Source organism: Ursus arctos, unplaced genomic scaffold (genome assembly GCF_023065955.2).
Source record: "Ursus arctos isolate Adak ecotype North America unplaced genomic scaffold, UrsArc2.0 scaffold_3, whole genome shotgun sequence".
In the NCBI taxonomy this organism is placed as follows: Eukaryota; Metazoa; Chordata; class Mammalia; order Carnivora; family Ursidae; genus Ursus; species Ursus arctos.
This window is the reverse complement of record NW_026622985.1, coordinates 76694032-76708663: the sequence shown is the minus strand read 5'-3', so window position 1 is coordinate 76708663 and position 14632 is coordinate 76694032. Positions and strand designations below refer to the sequence as shown.

At 34.9% G+C, this 14632-nt stretch overlaps 1 long non-coding RNA gene across 1 annotated transcript in view; it reads right to left on the bottom strand.

The window, feature by feature from the left end:
• Positions 1 to 14632, bottom strand: part of LOC113263655 (uncharacterized) — a 292192-nt gene that overhangs the window by 233104 nt on the left and 44456 nt on the right. The window contains exon 7 of the long non-coding RNA XR_008956299.1: positions 2427 to 2524. This is a non-coding gene — a long non-coding RNA (uncharacterized LOC113263655). The remainder of the gene's footprint in view (positions 1 to 2426; positions 2525 to 14632) is intronic.

Here is a 14632-nt window from a genome sequence, read left to right as displayed (position 1 = left end):
TGCTTAGGCTTCTAATCCCAGGACTGCATTTTGACGACCTTGTTCTACACTACTTCTGCACATACATCATTTGCCAAGCCCTACAGACATCTAGATTTGTGACCCATTGTAGCATATGTGCCAAAAAACACTATTTATTCTAATACCAACACATTTTTAACCTTTAATGAGAATCTCCACCTGGCCTGGGCTGTGATTATCACACATGGTGTTCTTTAAGATTGGTTGGCTAGAACTTTTATGTGACGGTCTCATTAGGACCATGGAACTAAACCACACACTAGTTGTCTAATGTGAGGTTTTGTCTAAAAGGAATAGTCTCATAGTCTTGGAGAAATATATACTGGGGTACAAAAATTGTGTTTATCACTTTTATCTTCAGACCTTGATAAGGAGTTCATCTTCAAGTAATGATAACATGGGTAGTATTGACAATCTTCTGTGTTATTTCTCACTGTAATTATACACACACACATACACACATAAAGGTACATGTATATGTGTTTATCTCTCTAGTGGACAGAGAGATGTGAATATATATATAGACACAGACACACACACAGTGGTGGACAGACAGATCTGTCTGTCCACCAGAGTGATTTCCATAGTAGACATGTTATCTTATTTTTTCTTATTTCTTTCCCTTACCTTCTTTCTCTTACCTAAAGAATCACTACTGATTCCTCTTTTTTCAGCATCTACCTATTCTTTAAGACTCTGAAAAGCACTGCTTCCTGACTTGGACTCTGGGAGAATCTTACCTGCAGTTGTGATGTGGAGCCGTTGCAGGTATGAAATGAAAGGATAACCACTGCTATTTGTTTGGGGTGTAGTATTATTTCAAAAGGGATAAGTATTTGACAGATAAAGCAAACTATGTTGCCAGAGAATTAACAAATTTCTGTGGCCAAAGACCTACAACCCTTTTTCTTTATGCTCTCTCTATAACTAGTTTGTTTATTCAAAAAAAATTGATATGTGAAAAATGTCAAAGCAATAAGTATCGAAATAGATTTATGCTAATCATGATATTATTGATAAATATCTAAATTCCATATAGGTTAAATGGATCTTTGCTTCATAAGTTTAAAAGTCTTTTATAGAGTATCATTTAATTGCTTTACTGTTAAATCATCAGAAATAATCAGCTTCAGATTACAGGGATTTAAATTGTTAAAGATCTTCACCTAAGGAAGCTAGCAAATTGTGTTTTTAGTTCCCTATCTTAGTTACTTCACAAATAATTTGGCTGATTTTGTTTGTTTTGTTTTGTTTTTTCCATTGTGTCCCTCAGTCTTACAGCACAGACTCGGGCCCTCAGTCTTACAGCACGGATTTGGGAGCTAAGCTGAGAGTTGGTACCATTTGTGGAAAACTGGGGGATGTAAAGGAAAGAGAATACCGCCTTGGTCTCTGCGTTGCACTCTCAGAGAGCAAGAAGTGGAGGTGATTCACTAAGACACACATTCCTCAAGGAAACGCCACCCTTTCTGTTGCCTTTGCCTGAAGCATGTTCACCCCACTGCTTTCTTTGCCTGGTTAATATCGATACATTCTTTTTCTCTGGGCTCAGTTATCAAAACTCCTAATTAGGTCCAATCCCCAATCATATCCTCTCATAACACCACTAAGCTGTTCTTTATGGCACTTATCCCACTTGTATATATTCATTATTATAATAACGAATTAATGCCTCCATCACTCCAGAGAGTGAATTTCCTACGGGCAATAATGTGTTTTTGTTCACCAACGTATTTCTGATAGTCACACCATGACTGACATCCAGTAGGTACTAAATCTGTGTATCTATGTTAATATCTATATATGTGTGTATGTGTTAAATGGATGGGTATATGAAAATACCTTTCTTCATCATCTTACCATTTGGGTTGAAAGTTCCAAAATTATAATCACTAATGATTATGCAAATGAAATAAGGATTTTGTCCATTTGCTCCCAGCTAACATATGAAATATTATCTAGAAGATTTCCTGTCTATACAGGCAACTTATCAGGCCCTATCAGTCTAGGTAGCTCATTAGACTACATTTTAATTGAATGATAGGTGACAGAGTATGGCAATGCCCCTCAAAGCATATTGAAATGTGGCATGAACTGAGAGCCCAGAAGAGCAACAAGGACAGTGCAGGGCAAAGCTGACCATCTGATTTGGTAGAGCGAGCTGTGAAGTAACAGGGCTGCTGGCCATAGAGGTTTGTCTAAGGCCGGCTCTACCGGGTGCATACTCATCTCACAAATTTTTGCTCTCGTTAGCAGGACATGAAGTATTAAAGGCTAATATGATATAATAGCTTAAAAAGGAAAATGAATGTGAGAGGACTCTGACCTCCATTAGAAAATCTTCAGCAACTTGTATCATTTGATTAGAGTCCATTGTAATTTTTGAACATTAAGTAGCCACTCACCCAGATAAAAAAGAAACTGGAAGTTCATGATTTCTTTCTTCAACAGACAATAGAACAGCTTGATCTTGAGAAGTTCGGGAAGGAGTGCTGGATCTCACCTTGTGAGGAAGAACAAAGATGGTATTTTTTATTAGCTTTCTAACACTACACAAGTAAAGACTTATTTGAATATCATGAAATAATGTCTTCAGTGTGTCAGATATCTAGAGAAGTATGTTCATGCATAATATAATGTAAAAAAATAAAATAAGAACATAAAATCTGTTTAAGGGCCCATAATTATTTCCCTATTTATTGCATTTCAGTGATGGAGTTTTCAAAAAAAAATTCCAGAAAAATTAACTATATTCCTTAATATATTTAGAATAAAGTATATCTTATTTTCTTTTATCTGTGTTTTAGTATTGAAAAATAACAAATAAGTGAACTTTCCCAGCATTGTATGCATTTAGTATAATTACATGTATGATTGCTTTATCGTGATAAGCTAACCAGGGATGATAAGATACAATCAGAAGCTAATAAAGCCTTTTTAAGTATCAAATTAGGATTTTTGACTTCAATTTTATAATAATGTCCAGTTATACCTTGGTTTAACCTGTTTAGGGGTTTACTTCTATTAATCTGACCTCTCTATTTTTAAAAAATCCTTTTCAAAAGAGTAACTTAAACCATCTAGAATTTCAAAGAAATACAGGCTTGGATCTCAAATCCATTTCAAAATATCTTGATATCTAGGTACCACCAATAGCTGTGGCTTCTATGGCTTTGCATATCTAATAGTCATCTTGAAACTTTCTTAACTGTCTCTTAAGTAATTTCAAACAGCATTCTCAGCTACAGTGCTATCTCTTGCTCCTTCCAAATCTCACATTCGGAGCTCCCGATTCCTCTTATAAACCCCCAAAATCAGTGCGGCAAGTTAGTGTGCGCTCCCTGCAAGATCAGACTGGACCTTGTTTCAAAGCCTGATACACCCACAGATGAAACTATCATCACAACCTGACAAAATTACCTTGCTATTGTTTCCTGGTTTATACAGCTTCTCTAGAGGCAGAGAAGATAAATGGAATGTATTGTAAATGACTGCAATTATTTCAGAAATTTCACCTGTATGAATATTTTAATAGCATAAACAGAGTTGTTAAATTAATCAGCATCAAACATTTCTACCTAGTTTTTGAATTGTAAGTTTACCAATATATTTTTGCAAAATTTCCCATATCACCAACTAGATAAACTTATCCTGATAAGGTAATCCCCCCAAACCTCAAACTCATCCAATTTAAAGCTAGTCTTAACTTTAAGACTGGGAAGAAATCTGAGAGAAGAAAATTGATTTTTCAGATATTGATGGGAGACTTGGGAGGTTAGCTTAAGAAGCCCTTGGCAGAGTGATTATGACTCCCTTTGTAGCCTTTCTTTCCTTGCCATATCTTTGTTGTTCTGTGAAGAATCCCCAACGTAATGTCACTATTTAAATAAATGTTATGTGTTAACGCTGCTAAAATGTATTGTGTTAATAGAGACACTTCATTCACATAGGTACTAGCAACATATAGATATATTTTAAATGAATATAGACCTCATAGAAATCATCCCTAGAATAAGTACAAACAAAAAGAAAAAAATTCATATTTCATTAATAAGAGCAAATATAAAACATATTAGTCAACACTTTTTAAAAAATAAAATGTATAGGTTTTATTCTGATTGCAAAATAAACATTAAAGAATGTCTTAAAGTATAAGAACACAAAGAAAATAAATAACCTTAGCGGTCTCACCCTCAGTGATAATCACTAAGAACATTTTTGGTTATAGCCTAACAAGATTCTTCACGTATATACATACACATTTGAATTTTTACAAAAACATAGTTGCTTACTGTGCTGTTATATTCATAATAAAACATTATGATTATTTCCCCCATGTTATTAAATATTCTATAGCGTGTTTTAATGGATGTCTGCCGAATTAGTGGACCAGCATTTGCTTAGCCAACTCCATATTGCAGTCTGTTTAATCTATTTCCCCAAATTTACAAAATTTTGTTCAAGATGTTTATTTGTACATATTTGGAAACATCTTCAATGATTTTGGTAGGAAAAAATTATTAGAAGTAGATTGTTAAGTCAAACAATGTAAATATTTTTTAGCTTCAAATATATATCACCAAACCAAGTTCTAACATTTTGTACTAAAGACATCAGTAGTGTAGGAAGTGGTACCTGGGCTCCCCAAAACTTCAAAGGATAGTTAGGAATGCTCTTCAAAAATCACAGGAAATCTATGCCTGCGCCCATTCTTAGCAACATTGAGTACATTTTTATATTTGTCAATTTTAACAATAAAAATTTACCTCATTTCAAATTACAGTTCTTTATTTTTAAATTTGAGCATTTTTCATACATAATGATCATTTAAATAATTTCTTTATGATGTTTTTTCCTCTGTTCTCTGTCATTTTCTATGAAGTTAAGCCCAACAGGGCTCAGCCCAAAAAGAATGGGAAAGAAATTCCACATATAATTCTCCTAATCAGAGAGGAAGAATCTATGAGTGAACCACCCTAAGAAGCCAGTGATGAATGGGGACCTGGTCACACAACAGCACAGTACCATCCGGCATCATTTTGTACCAGCTCCCTACCTTTCCTATGATCTTCAGAGAGACTCCTAACTCTTCATTGAGGTTTTGCCGAGCTCAGCTTTAGTACCGACCGCCTAGTACCTCTCTAGCTGACCGGTCCCAGACCATTGCATGACTTCTGCATAGAACTACCTTTTCTGGTACTTGCCTTCCAAATGTTAACCTATTCTCCTGGATTTCATCTCCAGCTTCCCTAATCTATAGTAGCCATCTGATCCCTTCATCAATACCCTGCACACCTGATCAGAATTGTGAGCGGCGGTCAATATCCTGTACAGATTATTAGAATGACATGTCAGCCATTCTGCCCTTTCCTAGCTCTATGTCCCCAGCCCTGTCCAAATGTCACCTAACAATGATTGGCGTGAGACGGACATTTTTCTGTCGGACACACAGATCTCTCCAAGACCTCCAATAATCTGAAAGCCAATTCAAGAGAGATGAGGGTAATCAATACTAAGAGTACTTAAGGCCATGATAAAATAAGGAATTTGGGGATATTTATCTTGAAATGTTAACTGGAATCAGTGTGGATGAAAGCGACACTGATGGTTAGACAATGGCTACAAGGTTGTTCTGCATTCCAAGAGAGAGATGACAAGTCAGGACCAGCGCAGTTGGCAGGGACCACGGAGAAAAGAGGGAAAACGGAAGAGATTTCATCTATAGATCTACAAGCGTATACTGGAAAATTGGCACGGTGAGAGGGGGCAGAAGTGGGGAATGACGGAAGCAAGAGGAAGAGAGAAACCAAGGATGATTCTGAGGTTTGTGAGAGACCTAGGTTAACAGTTATCCTGTCAGTTTGTATAATTCATATGCATCCAAGCCAATTAGTTTTATTCTGTGTGAAGGTTATTTCACGCAGTAGAAAACTTTCCAAAAAATGTCTCAGTGACTCAGGTGATATTAGACATCAGAACATCTAATAAAACTACACAAATACCAAGAACAGGTTACAATTTCTGGAGTAGAGATCATTTCATTCTTCTAATTAGGAATACAGCCTAGGGTATCTTGTTTTAAATGGACCCCATTTATTATTGTACGCCTTTTAAATGAATCCCGTTTTAGTCCTGACATTTTAGCAAGGAGTTAGATGGAAACTTAGTTAATTGGCTCATTCCGCTATGGGAACATGGCTACCAATTAGAATATAGGCTCTGAAAGTGTTAAGTTCAGCTACACTGCAGGTGGAAAAGGGACCTCTGAGGTATTCTCTAGCTGGCCTCTTGTAATAATTACATACAAAAGAGTTATGTCTCAAAACCGTAGCTTCTGGCATGAATTAATTCATTTGTATTTAATAGGAAGTAAAAATCACCTAAGTGGCCAGTGTTTGTTTCTTTATTTTGGCTAGCACATTCCAGAATCAATAAACAGGATTGATGGAAGAGGGGAGACAGGCAGTACTGCAATGCAAATACTATACTCCAAACAACCTGAATCCAGATTCTGGCTCTGTTGCTTATTAGCATCCTGACCATGAATAAATTGTTTATTTCTCTAAAGTTCGCTATCCTCCAAAATAGAGATGATAATAATAAAATAATATCTTCCTTGAAGGGTAGTTATGAAATTTAAATAAGAAAGGGCATGCAAAATACCAATATGCCTAGCACTTAGTATATAGTCAATAATGGCCAGCTATTATTATTATTTGTATAAAATAGAATTTTGCAGTGATATCAGCTCTGAAGGTAAAAATCATGAGAAGTTGAAAGTGACAGATACAAAAATTGCCAAAAACAGATGAGCAACTTTTTGAAGTCTCTTTTTCTTAGCCACCTTGACTTTATGATAGGTTAGTTGTAAAACAACAACAACAACAACAACAACCCATTCTCCATCTTTTCCTATATCCACATCCTTTGCCCTATAACTTTGCAGCTCTTTCCTTTAGAAGGTAGACATTTTGGCCAGAAGAATATAGCAGAGATGACCGTATGCCAGTTCCAAGCCTAGAACTTAATAATCTTACATATCTCCTTATGCCGTTTCTTGAAGAAGAACCAGTCCAAACCGGTCTGCTGGAGGATGAGAGATCACGTGGATCAAAGAGTAGATAATGCAGCTGAGAAAATCCTAGACAAGCTAGCCACCAGCTGATTTGCTGCTGACCAGACACAGTAGAAATTGGCCCAGCACCAGACCAGATTTGCAAAAACACCAAACCATGGACTTATAAGCAAAAACAAGTGTTTATTGTTGTATGCCAACAGGATTTTACTTGCTTGTTTACTTACTTTACTTGCTTGGCAATAGATTATTGGCCATTCTCTTTGAAATTAAGAAAACGAATGCACCTTTGGCAAAAGGAGTGGGGGGAAAATGTCTGGTTTGTGAATAAAGGCTTAAAAACCATGAAAGAAAAAAGCGAGACATAGTAATTTAAATGACCACTTAAGGACTTACTAAGTGCCAGACAGTGTGCTAAATATCCTAAGTATATAGGGGCCCCTGGGTGGCTCAGTCAGTTAAGCATCTGCCTTTGGCTCAGATCATGATCCCAGGGTCCTGGGATTGAGTTCCACATCAGGCTCCCTGCTCATCAGGGAGTCTGCTTCTCCCTCTCCCTCTGCTCCTCTCCCCTCTCATGCTCTCTCTCTCTTTTTCTCAAATAAATAAATAAAATCTTAAAAGATAAATAAAATAACATGTGTATATATAAACATATAATACATACACATATGTGATTTCACTTAATTCTTATGAGAAGCCTTTGAAGAAACAAGTCAGAAGAAACCAAAGCTGAGGGAATTTAGGCAACTTATCCAAGCTTTCACTGCAATTCCTGCCCAGGTTTGTCTGACTCCAAGGGCATATTTCAATGCCTCTGTGATACTGTCTTCCAGTATAGATTTATTCATAACTCACAAAGCCTCTGCATTGTTGACTAGAGCTTGATTAATAAATAGTTTTATCAATGACTTAGAGATGAAATTTCTAGGGTAATCATGAATTATTACCCCAGACTGTTTTGGGCTCCATTTACTAAAAACCAGCAATCAAAATCAGTAATCTAAGTGCAAATAAGGCAAAACACTTTCTAGGAAAGATATATTCTTTTTTTTTTTAAGATTTTATTTATTTATTTGAGAGAGAGAGAGCATGCGATAGAGATAGCATGACGGGGGTGGTAGGGAGAGGCAGAGGGAGAAGCTGACTCCCCACTGAGCAGGGACCCCTGGATCATGACCTGAGATGAATGAAGGCAGATGTTTAACCTACTGAGTCACCCAGGAGTCCTTCTTTTTTTCTTTTTTAATAGGTAGCAAAGTAATAAATTCCAAAGAGTTTCAAAGCACATAGACAATCTGAGGACAATTTAGAACAAACTGATCAAAGCAGTAGGTTGAGTGTGAATGGGACAAATTGCATGAAGGAATATTTAATTCTTCTGCTTTTGGAACTTTCAGAAAGCAACTTCTCTTTTCTAAGGGCCTAAATACATAAGATAATTTTGTGAAAATATTGGAAGAGAAGCAAACAACATAAACAGTTGCAAAAAGAGAATGAACTTGAGATTTTATGGACACAGGAATATTACTATACAGTGATCCTTGGAGAATTAGGGTATCCAATTTAAAGCAAAATTGTCATCAGCTTGACTGAATAAAATGTCCTTGTGCTGCTTGCCCCCAAAGGAAAGGAAAAGGCTGTTTCTCTGTTCTAGAAGCTGCCAGTCACGCAGCAGTGAACATGAGACATCCTATGAGTCACTTTTCTTTCAGCTCTAATCTCTTTTCACAGTGACAAATGAATCACAGAAATCAATCTCAACTCTGACTCCGAAAAATCTTCTGTGGGATTTTTATTTGAAGAGAATAAAGACAGGCGACCTAAAATTTCGCATTAGGAGGCAGACAAAATGGGTGTGGGGCCAAGCTGGGTGCCAGGCATGCACTGAAAGCATTTGGCATGTCCGAGAGACTCAGGCTCTGGACATAGAGCAGATGAGTTCGCATCCTGTCCCATGGCCTATTAGTTGTACGAGTGGGAAAATCAGTCAACCTCTGTAGGACTTAGTGTCCTCACTTATCAGAAAGGGAAGATAATAATATCTACAGAGTAGGACTGTGATGAATGTGAAACAACATATTTAGACTTTTTCTTCAGAATCTAATAAAAGCATTAATCAAAAATCAAGGTAGGCACTAATTAATCCCACAAAATTTTACAGTATATTACCTACTGCTATGAACTATTTTGCTATTTTCTGCATGAATATGTTTTTCTATCTCCCTAATTAAATGAGTATTACCCAAAAGCATTGCTTTTTATTTCTTTTTTAATGTGCCCTTCAGTTCTGAATACTTGGAAGACACTCTGCCCATAGACAGAACTCAATAAAGGTAGTGGGTACTTCGAGCTACATATTATAAAGAAAGGAGTGAAATATTGCTGATCTCTGTATTTATGTGGATTCGGAAAGCACATACCAAAGACACAACAAAATAAAACATTTACTGATGCTATTTGTGCTCATTAATAAAGTTTTACATTGTCTCCATGGTTCTTTCTTCTGAACCAGGGCCTCATGGACACTCTTAATGCATACAACTTGTTTCCCAGTCCTTAGCATGAATTAGCTGGGTAATACCGAATACCTCAATGGAACTTCTGCCGAATACTCTGGTCTACTTATTAGACACAATTACTGTCAGGTTAAGAAACCACATAGTGGTTGCTGAGCTCCCGTTGCTACTCATTAGAAAATTCTAGAGCCAGGAGCAATACAGAAAGAAAGGGGTTTATTAAGGTTCATTTTTTATGCTAAACAAAGGTTCCATTATTAACACATATGGAGGCATTTTGGCTTACACTAAATTAGCTGCCTTTTAAAAGACACCTATATTTAATGGCATTAAATGAGAGCGGTGGTTAAAGAAATCCTTGCTCTGTTACAGAACCTCTGATGAATGACCAAGTCCTGATGTAAGTAAAATACTATGTAAGCATTCCCTTAAGCTAAATTGTAGTGGACTGTTGTTAAATGTAAATAACTATAAATACCGAAGCTACTATTTTGTGATTAGTCCCACGGAATCATCACAATGTTAAGCTTTGGTTTTGGTTTCTTTCGGGATTTTTTTCAGTCTCAGCATAAAAGTAGTTGTATGTGTATGTGTATGTGTATGTATGTGTGTGAGAGAGGGTGGGTGTGGGTGTATGTTCTGTAAGCACACAACTTTCACATGATTTCAAATCTGTTATATAATTTTTGTTTTAAAATCCACTAGCTAGTTGCCTTTTTATAGCCAAATTTATCTTATAACTTGAAAAGGAAGAAGAGTGAAAATGTAAGAAAAAATTTATACCGAGTAAAACGTGGTTAAGCCCTCCCCTACAAATATATAGAAAATTTTCATTTTAAGATACAGGCATTAAAGATAAGGTGAGCATATCATTAGAGATTTATTTGTCAAGCCCTAAGAATTGTTTTGATTTTTAACACTTTGACAAAATTTATCCGCAATTCCTAAAGTATAGAGAGATCTTAGTTTATTAATATAGCGCCATCTACTGGTAAATATTAAGAAGGGCAGTTGGTTTTGTACCAAGAAAGTATTGAAATCATTTAAAGAATTTAATGAAAAATTGATCCATTGTAACAAACGTCTAGAATTGCATTCTACAGGGCTTTCTTAACATTTTAGTGTTATATTAATTTGCTACTTGTTAACCTTGACTTCTAACCTTTTCCAAGTTTAAAATTATTGTCAGATTTCTACATGGCATAAATTCAATTAAGCCAAATTGTAAGATGAAGTTATACATACTATATGCCTTTTACATATAATATGTAACTTTATATATAACATATTTTGCATGTAATATAAAATATATACAAATATAAAACACAAAATGTACTCAGATATCACTTACAAAAAGTAGCTATTTAATATAAATACAACTATATATATACATATATAAATACAATTATATGTATATATATACACACATATATATATTCCAAAATTCTACATATATAATACCCAAGATAAACAAACAGGCGAGCCTTTACAGGAATAAAAAAATGAAACATCAAAAATGGACTGCTTTTCTAAATATACCTTACCAAAAATTAAATTGCAAACAAAAAAACTGAATAAATTTCTTAATGTATAAAAAAAAGAGGCAAAAATTCTAAAATATAATCATTATAATCATCATCAGTGATAAATGCTAACCTCCTTCATATGTTAATAGTTCTAATGAATCAGTAAGAAAAGATGGCAATCACAATAGAAAAACGAGATGAATAAAATTTTGTTAATAGGGAATAAGAACTGAACAAAGAAAAAGTTAAATAAATAAACCAAAAATTACCTTTCCTCAAACACAATGAACTATAAGCTAAAAACAACAAAGCAAGAGTTTTTAGCTATAATTTGAGAAAAAAATTAAGGCTGTTAATTCATTATTTTATGATATAAATTTATACCATATTTCTGAAGGGTTATTTGGCAATAAGCACCAAAAGTTTTTTAAAATGTATGTATCTCCTCAGGAAATAGCCAAACATGTGAGAAACAGGTAAAAAAGAATGCTTAAAAATTTGAGTTTTGTTTGGTTTGCTTGTGTTAAACATAGGGAATTTTGGAAACAATCTAGATGTCTTAAAATAGGAGATTTTAAAATATATTATATTAATATTATATATTATAATATATTATATATTATATTAATATTTAATACACATTAATATATTATATATATTTAAGGTGCAGTGCCTTTATATATATTATATATATCATTTTGTATATATACAAATATACACATATATTATGTGATTTATTACATATATTATAATATATTAATATTTAATATACTAATATATTTTATATATATTTAAAGTGCAGTGCCTTTATGTGATAAAATGATGCTATTAATTCATGGAATGATGTTCACAATATATTGTTCAGAAAAAAATAAAATGAAAATAAAACAAAGTAATATGTATATTACGATCCCATGGAAAATGATGGATGGATGTACATTGATTATTCACAGGTCATCTCTGCATATTGAAATTATAGATAAGTTCACCTTCATATTAACCCATATATTCTATATTCTAAATAATAAGTTTTATTTTATACATTTTGTTAAATAATAATTTACTATTTAGAACATAGAACTTCTAAAGATGTCAAGTTGTTGTAAATCTTTACTTTTCGAGAACATAAAAAATGAGAAAAATCAGTAAATATTAAAAGCCTATGCTTTGTGGAGTTATACAAAGTATAATTATACATAGTGTAATTGAGAAATTAAGATTACAAATCAATAATACAATAGGGTAGAAGAAAAGTACTGTATGAGTGAATATATCAGTCAGGACATTTTTGCTTTAAGAAACTGAAGAGTGTTTGAATGTTCTTAAGCAGAAGGAAGGAAGGAAGGAAGGAAGGAAGGAAGGAAGGGAGGAAAGAAAGAAAGAAAGAAAGAAAGAAAGAAAGAAAGAAAGAAAGAAAGAAAGAAAGAAAGAAAGAAAAGAAAAATTATTTGCTTTCACAACTGAGAAGGGCAGAAGTACAGCTGATTTTAAGGATGACTGTAAAGGACTTAAAAGCAGCTAAACCTGGACCCTGTTTCTGTCTGTGTGATATTCATTGTCTAATGTCAGCTTCTTCATGTGGTGGTAGCAGGAAATGGTCCTAAGTAGCTTAGGGCTCATACCCATATAACTCCATTAAGAGAACCAAAGTTTAAAAAAATATTCTGACTGGTTGAATTATGTTATACCCATACCTTATAGTCCAGGGTGTGGGTTAACATGATTGGCACTTCCTGCTGTTAAAAAAAAAAAAATCTAACTCTTGTTAAAATGGTAAAGAAGACTTTATTTGGGACTATCGTGATAGGTGTCAAGACAACCACAATAGGGGGGAGAGTTTGGGGCTCAACTCAATACAGCAAAGACAGCTGGGATTCAGAGTCAGCAAGCAGAGGGAGTCACTGGATGAAAAATTATGAAGAGAAGACATCAAACATAGAGGAATTCTTGCCAAACCCACCTCACAGGTTTCTTGCTGTAGACAGGCCAGGATGATCAGATACCAAGGATTGGGAGATTCTCAATAAACTGACTGAGCAGAATTCCTGCTCAGTCTTTGTCACTGCTAAACACAAAGCGTGGAAAGAAGGAGCAGGATAGGAAACAGAATTTTGTTCAAAACAAATAAGTATTTAAATACCATAGTACAACTCATTGGAAGCTTATAAGAAATCAGTCATGGAAAAGACTACTTAAAGTTTAACGGTTTAAAGAAAAGATGAGTATGAAATGGATATTGAAAATTAATCAACTTCTTACAGACAGAGATGAACACAGGGAAGAAGTTATTGATAAGGAAGTAAGTTGATAAGAAAGAAAAGCAGGAGAAATGAGTCTGTGTGGGAGTAAGTTCAACAGTTTAGCTGCGGTGCCACATTTGTGTAGGGAATTTATAAAAGATAGACTGTAGAAGGGAGTTAAAGATGGAATGTCGCATAGCATGAAATTCCAATACAAGAGTCTGAACCTGATCTGACTTCTCAAGCCAGGACACTCATATCTCCAAGACAATGTGGTGGTGCCAGGGTTGCTTGGATGCACAGGACTAGTACAGCACACCTTCCTAGACACCAAAATTACTTCAAGATTTGGAATGGAATGTCAGGCTATTGAATCAGGAAGTATTTTGAATTATTTCAATATTACAAATATTGATAGTATGTAGAAAAGAATAACAGGCTGAATTTTAAAAATACCAAATAAGATTTGGGGAAGGTCACTAAATATTTTGCCCTCAGGACAAATTTTGCCCCTCTCATGTGCCACTTGGGTGGAAATTCTTGAGAACCCTGCTGCACTTCACAGGAAACTTTCAAGGACATGTGGGCGTGCAAGTGGCATGAAGAAAAAAATGGTATTATGTGAAGATTAATATAGTAACAATTTGTCACCTCTTTTTGCCTGTCACAATACAGGATAGAATAATGCTGATGATTAAGAAGATACAACCATGAACCATCACAGACACTCTTCCTTTCCCACTCCAAGTCTTACATGGCAAGAGAAGCAGTTATGTGATGAGTGAGCAATTCTTCATTCCCTCCAATTTCAACAAGAATTCACTTTCTCTTTGGAATGCCAAAAAAAAAAAAAAAATTAGAGGAAACTGATTTTAAGAGTTGATTAAAAATCTAAAACTGGACTAAGAAGATGTGGTCCATATATACAATGGAATATTACTCAGCCATCAGAAAGAACGATTACACAACATTTGCAGCAACATGGACGGGACTGGAGGAGATTACGCTAAGTGAAATAAGTCAAGCAGAGAAAGACAATTATCATATGGTTTCACTCATTTATGGAACATAAGAAATAGGAAGATTGGTAGGAGAAGGAAGGGAAGAATGAAGGGGGGTAAACAGAGGGGGGTAATGAACCATGAGAGACTGTGGACTCTGGGAAACAAACTGAGGGCTTCAGAGGGGAAGGGGGTGGGGGATTGGGATAGGCCGGTGATGGGTATTAAGGAGGGCACATATTGCATGGTG